Genomic DNA, 9,286 nt, shown 5'->3' with positions numbered 1-9,286 from the left:
ACGGATAAAGCATGTCTTTTTTGAGTCCTTAAACTTGTCCAAATATTTTGAACAAACAAAAGGTCAAGACTGCCCCATCCTTCTGAGTTTCTTTGTCCTTGGTTGGATTGTTTGCAACTACTACTTGCTTCCCATGTCTATAAATAATTGTCTTTGTAAACCAAAACATGTCCAAAACTTGAAAACTAAGCTGATATCTACTTGAAACTTGTAAACATAATTATTCTTCTATCAAGAACTATCAAAACCATTAAAAATCTCTTCAAATTGAGTTAGAAAACTATTAGTCTATCCCTTTTCTCATGCCTAGTTCTTAGAATTTATGCATGAGAAAACTCTCTGTGAGCACTTGCTCGTGGGGTTCTTTGTAGTTCCTCATGTGACTATTTGCAAATATCTATGTGAGATTCTACCAAACACTATATTCTAATGCCAAAATTCTACATTTTTAGTCAAATTGTACTCAAATCCTCATGTGACTCTATGCAAGTCCTCATGTGAGAAAATTGGTCAAAATTTGTTGCTCTAAAACTTTCCATGGTTCATTGTGCTTTCTCACACAATTGTCTCTGAATCCTTGCATAGGATCTTGTACTAAAACTATCAAACTATTATGTCAGAGTTGTCTACATTTCAAGTTTGATCTTTGTCTACAACATTTTATCACTTTTTTGTCTATAAAAAGTGTCAAACAGTGACTTGTTGCTTAGTTGACAACTTGTGCTCTACACATGAACTAGTCTCCTCACTTAGTTATCTTATTTTGTACTTTTGCATTCATCATGCTTGGTATTATGATAGTCATAACTCTTGGTTGTTCTAGCCATTACTCAGATGACTCATACCTAAGTATACAACACTCTTATCTCCCTTTGAGGCTATGTTCTAGTGTGGTCCTTGTCTAGGCTTTTATTTTTTGTCATTGTCTATGACTATTGCAACAAGGAGTGGAAACATGTTTCATCTGCATAGACTTAGATGAGGTAGAGCTAGGGGTCATAATCATGGTAGAGGACACTTCTAAGCTTATACATGGTCTATATCTAGTACATCTAATGAGGAGTCTTCATGATCTCCTTCACTATTTAGACCCCCTTGTGTTCAAAGAACATTTTCCATAAACTTATAGTAGACTAGAAATCCCTTGAATCAAGAGGATCCTAAAACTAGCAAAGCACATATGTCTCCAAACAATATATCTGAATTCTTATTCAGGAGATTCTTTCAACCAACATACACTAAAACTTATCACATTCCCAAAATGGTTGATCAAGACCAAGAAAATGAAGAACATAGTAGAGAAAAAGACCACCAAAGGAATGAAAGACATAAAGAACCTTTCACTAATGAGAATGCAAAAACTAAAGAGATACTTCCTGAAGACATTGAAATATGTCATTAGGATAAACACTTCTGAAAGGTCATAGAGATCTTGCTTAACAAAGAGAAAGAGAAATACTTTCTTAAACTCACTCAAGAGGGAGACAAGTTACCTCATCACTTTGATGTCAAAAAAATCATTACACCTGAAGAGGAAACTAAAATGCCTAAGTTGCAAAAACAAGTGAAGATCATGCAAGAATAGTTTTCCCAAATGATACATGATAAGGACAAACCAATCAAAACATATAGCCCTAGACACTCTTTTTCCCTTTCATTTTGATAAGAGTATAGGCATGCCTCCTTTTCCAAAAGGAGTTGAGTTACCCAAGTACAATAAATACTTTAGAACTTCCATTCCCCAAGATCATTTGCAAGAATTTGGTGCTTTGTCTATGGAATTTATGCATAATCAAACATATGTCATGTGTCTATTCCCATGAAGTCTAGGTGGTTGAGCCATGGAATGGTTTTCATGGTTGCCTACTAGTATCAAAACATTTGATGAGATTGCTAACTTGTTTGTCCAATAGTACTCATACAACATACAACATCTAGTTAACATATGTGACTTGCGTAACCTTAAATAAAAAGTTGGGGAGCCTTTCTCACATTCCTTCAAAGATGGTGACAAATTTACACCAAATATTCTTGAAAGATTCCTAAAACAAAAAAAAATTGACATCTTCATGGGTAAATTTTTACCTGACTTTGGGTATAAAGTTCAACTTCAAGGTCCATGCACCTTTGAAGACATGGTCAAATAAGCTATCTAAATAAACAAATTCATGATCAAAAAGGGAAAAATAACCCTTTAAAATGACACCAAACAAGGATCAACCTCTAATAAGGATAAATCTAAGTATGTGAACAAGAACTGAGAGGTAATACATGGTGGATTCATTAACAACATTACTTCTAAGCCTGCTAAAGCAGCTTTCAATTTTACAAACAATCTCAAAGCATCTAAGAACATTGATAAACCTCCTTTTGACAATAAGACATTTGGAAACAAATTGAAGAACTCATCTTGGATTACACACCAAAAATGAGAATATACACCTCTTGGTAAAACTCTGGATGTGGTCTATAAGACCTTGCTACAAAATAGGCTCATTTCTCCATTGGATAACTCGCTTCCTTATGATCCACAACCACAACCTTCATGGTGGAATGAAATCACATTTTGCAAATACCATTAGAAAAAAGGTCACAAAACCAAAAATTGCATCAACCTACATCACAAAGTTCAAGACTTAATTGAGGATGGTGACATTGTTGTGGATGGACATAATAAGAACTCAGATCACAAGGCTTTCAAGGAACCATTCATATCTTATGAAAAAGGAGAAAATTCAAAATAGAAACCTCATAACAAGGTCAACTATACATACTATAATGATGATGACGGGATCAACACGGTTGAACCTATGGATTTTAAGTATTGTGACATCATCACCATTAAGGGAAAATAAGATAAGACCAAACCTAAGACACCATTTGTCTTGAGGGATGTTACATCTACTACATCTAACAATGAACCATCACAATCTTCTGCCAATGCTATTACACGTTCTTGCAAGTTAGAACAACACAAAGACAAACCTCTTGTGGTCCATCTAGAAAAGGTACAAAAGTTACAACAACATTTCTAACTACTACCTATAGTATCTGTGATCAATTACAATGAACAAATGCTCAAATAATGATCTTTGAATTGCTCAAAGTCTCACCTACTCATAGGCAGATTCTTGACAAAGCCCTCACTAAGGCAAACATACCTCAAGATCTTGATCTTGATAGGTTCCAATCTATGGTGGGTCACTTGACCTCACTTTACTATATGTCCTTCTTTGAGGAGGATAACAATTCACTAAGTCATCTGCATAACCAACTGTTACACATTGAAGTCATGATACACCAAAAATGTGTATGTTGTGTGCTCATAGACAATGGAGCTAGTTTAAACATTATATCTACTACTTTTCTTAGACAATTAGGCTATTATGAAGATTCCATTGATCCTTGTCCCAAGATAACCATCGACACATATGACAAAGTTGAGCGCAAATCTTTAGGTCTTGTTGTGTTGCCTCTTCGAGTTGGTCCTATAGAAAGGGGGGTCAGTTGTCAAGTCCTTGATATCCCATTAGTGTACAACATCCTATAACATGCTGAATTATATTGAAATATTTGTACCTACTAATAGTGAATCTACAAACCATCATGATGATAATTTGAAACAAATTGAGCAATCACTCAAGTTGAAATAAATTGGGATGGGTGAATATCACATAGAATCAGTTTTTTCTTTGACATCTCTTCCCTAGTCTCCCCATCATTATGGGAGACCATTTGAAGTGAAGAGACCTCTTATTTTGTCACCTAAAACTAAGTAAAATGGTATCTTTGGTAAAGCTACTATACCTCTTGAGGAGGAAGATGAAAATAGAGCCATTGTTCCATGGATATACAAAGAGGAAACTCTAGTTGACCTCACGAATCAGTCTTGTGAAATCACTCCTAAAAAGTATGGCCTAGGTCTTAAACTTATGAAATTCTTTAGCTACAAAGGGAATGGTCCAATTGGATGCAATAAAAATGATCTAATTGATCCTATCAAAGTGATAGCTAGAAGGTCTTGAGATACATCTAGTCTAGGCTTCAAGAATATTCCCTTTTATCTAGGGATTAACAAGTTTATACTAGAACTTGAGAGTTCATTTGACCATGAGTCACAAGTTGAGTTAGATGACCATGAAGATGATATTGATAATGAGGATCCTTATCCTTATCCAATTCCTATTGATCTTGCTAAATTGTTTGTAGAACTAGACAACTTTATACCACATGTCAGCACTATAGATGGTGATAGTGATTCTTTTGACAACACTACTAATTATCCCTATATCCAACAAGAACAAGGAGAGATTAGTCATGCTTTAGTTGTTGAATGACTTTTTAAAAATATAGATAGTCAAGGAGAATGGGTCCTTATTACTACTAGGGAATCTATAATTTGTCTCCATGTAGCACAGATTCTTTAGAATATGAATTTGATTCTCTCTTAGAAACAACTACAGATAAAAATATAGATCATGTTCATGTTTATGAGAATTAGCTCAAAGTACATGAATCATCTAGGGTTAGGTCAGATGAGTCTCATCCAACTAGTATTATCGAGTCTTTGATTAATGACATTAGAACTCAAAGATATTCAAACACACTTGCAGATGAAACTGCTCTAAGTCTTGAATTGCTTATCCAAGCATTTGATGATTAGACTATGAATGTCATTGAACCCACCACATCTCTTTCACTCACCTATCTTGACCTCATAGATTGGAATTCCAATGCATCAAGTGAAGTCCCTACATTCTAGAATGACTATGCTCTTGCCTGCTACCTAAACACTATCAAACCTATAACATCTTCCACTGGCAAACAAAGTGTCAACATGACTAAAGCTAACATCAAATATCTCAGTCACACAATAAAAAAGAAAAGAAATAGAAGGTTTGATGGTAAAACTCACATTGTGGCAATATCAAAACCTAAAATAGTAAAAATAAAAGACGTATCCAAAGGTGGAAAAATCTCTGAGGCACCTATGGATGAGATATTTGATGCACTTCCTAGTCTTTTTTAGGAAAGATCATAAGTGTTGATAGAACTAACATAGCCAATCCACTTAGGAACAAAGGAATAGCCTCACATGATACATCTTGCATAATCCTTATCTCTAAAAGAAAAATAGGAATTTATTGCCTTCTTTAAAGAGAAAAAGATAAATTTTGTGTGGACATACTCAGACATGCCAGGCTTAGATTGTGATCTCATAATGCATCATTAATCTATTGCACCAAGAGTTAAGGTAGTCAAATAGAAACTTAGAAAAATTCATTCTCATGTTGTATTACTTGTTCAAGTTGAACTAGAAAAGCTTTGGTTTCATCTATGCTATTGATTACCCTGAATGGATATCAAACATCATTGTAGTCTCCAAACATGAAAAATCTATCAAATTTTGTATAGATTCTCGAGATCCAAACTTAGCATGTCTGAAGGATGACTTTCCAGTTCCCAACATTGATATGATAGTGGATATGACAATAGGATATGAAATTTACTCACTCATGGATGGTTTTTCTGGTTATAATCAAACTAAAATTACACTAAAATATTAGGAAAAGACTACTTTCACATGTGCATGGGGAACCTTCTATTGGAATGTGATGCCATTTGGTCTAAAAAATGCTTGTACCACATATCAAAGGGTAGTTACTACAATCTTCCATGATATGATGCATAAGACAATGGAGGACTGTGTCAATGACACTTTGGTTAAGAGCACAATATACAACACTCACCTTCAAGATTTAGGACCCATCATAGATTGTACAAAGAAATTTAGTCTGAGACTTAGCCCCAAGAAATGTGCACTTGGTGTAACATCTAGGAAACTACTTGGTTACATTGTCTTTACAAAAGGAATCAAGGTCAATTTAGAGAAAGTTCAAGTGATCATGGACATGCCTCCACCCCATAATATCAATCAAATGAGGGGCTTACAAGGAATACTTCAATCCATTCATAGATTCATCTCACAACTAGTGGATAGGTAAAAACCTTTTACTAAGACTCTACATAAAGGTGTGAAATATAACTATAGCCAATATTGTGATTAGAGTCTAACATAGATAAAGAAATACCTTGTTATTCCACTGATTTTGATGCCTCCTATCTATGAGAAGCCTCTTATTTTGTACATCTCAATGATAGAGTCATCTCTTGCTATCTTGCTAGCTCAAGAAGATAATGATAACAAGGAAAGAGCTATCTACTATCTAAGTCGCACACTAATTTCTTAAGAAATGAATTAAAATTTTATTGAGAAGGCTTGCTTGGTAGTTCTTTGTGCTTCCCAAAAGTTGAGACACCACATGCTAGCTCGTACTATGTAACTGGTTGCTAAAAATATTGATCCATTGAAATAATTACTCAGCAAGGAAGATCTAATGGGAAGGTTAGCTAAATAGCTCATGATATTAAGCAAGTTTGACATTTAGTATGTTGAGAGGAAGGCTATCAAAGGAAAACCAATCATTGATCAATTAGTAGAAGCACCAATGCAAATTCTTCTTCTACTAAAATTGACTTCCTTGATGAATCAATTCTAATGCTCAAGCACCAAACCTGGGTGATGTTCTTTGACAATTCCTTCACACAATAGGGATTTGGTGTCAAGCTCTTGTTCATAACACCATAGAGGTATTCACTACCTAAGCTGTACAAGATTTTTTTTACTTGTACAAACAATATTGCAAAATATGAAGCCTTGATTAATGGCATGAAGATTGTAGTTGAATGGAGAGTGGATGAATTAAATACATTTGGTGATTTAGAGCTCATAACTAACCAGGTCAATGATGTGTATAAATGAAGGATGAGAAATTGATACCTTATAAATCCATGGTGGATGACCTGAAGAAATACTTTGCTCATATCACTTTTCAACAAATTCCTCGGGCAGACAACAAAGCAGCTAATGCAATGGCTACTCTTGCTTCCATGTTACAAATGCCAAAGAATGATTTTCAACATGAGTTCTTGGTGGAAATATTACTCTACCTTGCCTATAATTCACCTAAATCTTGGATGATCTATTATATTGTAGGACATGACTTATCCCACTACCACCATATATACTCTTATCTGCATGACCAAATATATCTAGATGATCTAACCTAGAATGAATAACATCACCTTATGTGCAATGCTTCATAGTATGTTATTATTACTGAAAAATTGTTTAGGATAGGTCTTGACAAAACACTCCTTGGGTGTCTAGAACCCGATGAGTTCAAATGTGCATTAATTGATGTACCCAAGGGCATTTATAGATCTCACTTTAATGGCTTCATGCTAGCTCATAAACTTACTAGATTTGGTTACTATTGGCTACAGATGGAGCAAGAGGCAATCGAATATGCCAAGTCCTACAAATAATGCCAACTCCATGGAAATATGATTCATTCTCTAGCCAGGGACCTAATTCCATCTATCACATTGTGGCCATTTTAGCAATGGGCCTTTGATCTTGTGGGCCAGATTCACCCATCCTCTTCAAATTGACACAAGTTCATTATTATAGTTACAAACTACTTCACTAAATGGGTAGAGGTAGTCCCTCTCTCTATAGAAAATGTAAAAATTGTAGCTCTATTAATTATAAATTACATCATATGTAGGGATTTTGTAACTTCCTCCATCATTACTGACAATGGAGGACAGTTTAAAATGAGGATCTCAAGGAGTTGTGCAAAAAGTTTAGAATCACACAAAATTGGTCTTATTTTTAAGGCATCTAATAAGGTGATCCTTATGATCTTGCATTGCAAAATTAGCAAATTTGGAAGGGACTAGCACCTTCAGATTAATTTGGATTTATGGACTTACAAAACTAGTATGAGAACTCCAGTGGATACAATGCCATTTGCTTTGGTATATGGAGCTGATGATGTGCTCCTAATTAAGGTTGAGATTCCTACTTTGAGAATCTCCATGAAGGGCCTCATCATTGATGATGACTATAGAATATCTCAGCTTCAAGAGCTAGAATTGTTAGATGAATGTCAACAAGTGGCATATGATCATCTTCGAGCTTATCAGCAGTATATGTCTAGAAGCTACAATAAGAAAGTTAAGCCACGTGAGTTCCTACTAGGTGATCTTGTTTAGAGAGAAAACCCTAAGAATCAAAAACAATGGATATAGAAATGGAAGTTCAAACCTAATTGGCTTGGTCCATATATAGTTACTATAATGTGTGAATCTAGTGCTTACCAACTTTTTATAGCCAAAGGAGCCCATCAACACTCTCCATCTGAAGTGGTTCTATAGCTGATTTGATTTCAAAATCTCTTTATATATACTTAAATGTCTTGAAAAAAATTATTTCCTTGGTGAAAACCTACCAATAGGCACCTTGGTATACCAAAAACATTCAAAAATTCAAAAAAAATTCAAAAAAGAGAAAAATACAAAAAAAATTGAAAAACAAAAAAAGTGCAATTGATGAAAACTTGGCAAACATGCATTATGGTAGTAAAAAAAAAAAAGAATCTTTTTCAAGAAGGTGAAAACCTAGTAAATAGGCACTTCTTGTTTCAAATGCTACATCTCACAATGCATCTTTTGGGTCTTGTATAGTTGTTGTCCTATTTTACTTTCCTACTTTTGCTCGTGCATCAATGGATTGCATCTTATCATCACTCAGGGGCAACACCCTGTAGTGTGATATAAATCTCCAAAGCATCAATCACTAGTTGTTCTAACTATGTCTCCCTATTATCACTTGTGTCACTTTTGAGACTCCTCTCTTGGAAGATCTCTCACATCAGTCACCAATTGTTCTGACTGTGTCTACCTACTATCACTTATGTCACTTTTGAGATTCCTCTCATGGAATATCTCTAGTGTTAGTCACCTATTGTTTTAACTACATCTACCTACTATCACTTGTGTCTCTTTTAAGATTCCTCTCATGGAAGATCTCTCATTTCAGTCACCAGTTGTTCTAAGTACATCTTCCTACTATCTCTTGTGTCACTTTTGAGATCCCTCTAATAGAAGATCTCTTGCATCAATCTCTAGTTGTTCTAACTATGTCTACCTACTATCACTCATGTCACTTTTGAGATTCCTCTTATGGAAGATCTCTCCTAACTATGTCTATTTACTATCACTTAGTTTCCTACTAAGGTTCTTCTTATTGAAGATTCCTCTTTGACTTCAATCACCAGTTGTTCAAGCTACATTTGTCTACTATTTTCACCCTACTAAAGAGATTTCTTTCATATATGTTATAAACATTGACACTTGACATCAATCCTATAAAATAGAA

Source organism: Cupressus sempervirens, chromosome 5 (assembly GCF_028749045.1).
Source record: "Cupressus sempervirens isolate cs-2001-9-10 chromosome 5, ASM2874904v1, whole genome shotgun sequence".
In the NCBI taxonomy this organism is placed as follows: domain Eukaryota; kingdom Viridiplantae; phylum Streptophyta; class Pinopsida; order Cupressales; family Cupressaceae; genus Cupressus; species Cupressus sempervirens.
This window is presented reverse-complemented; position numbering follows the sequence as displayed.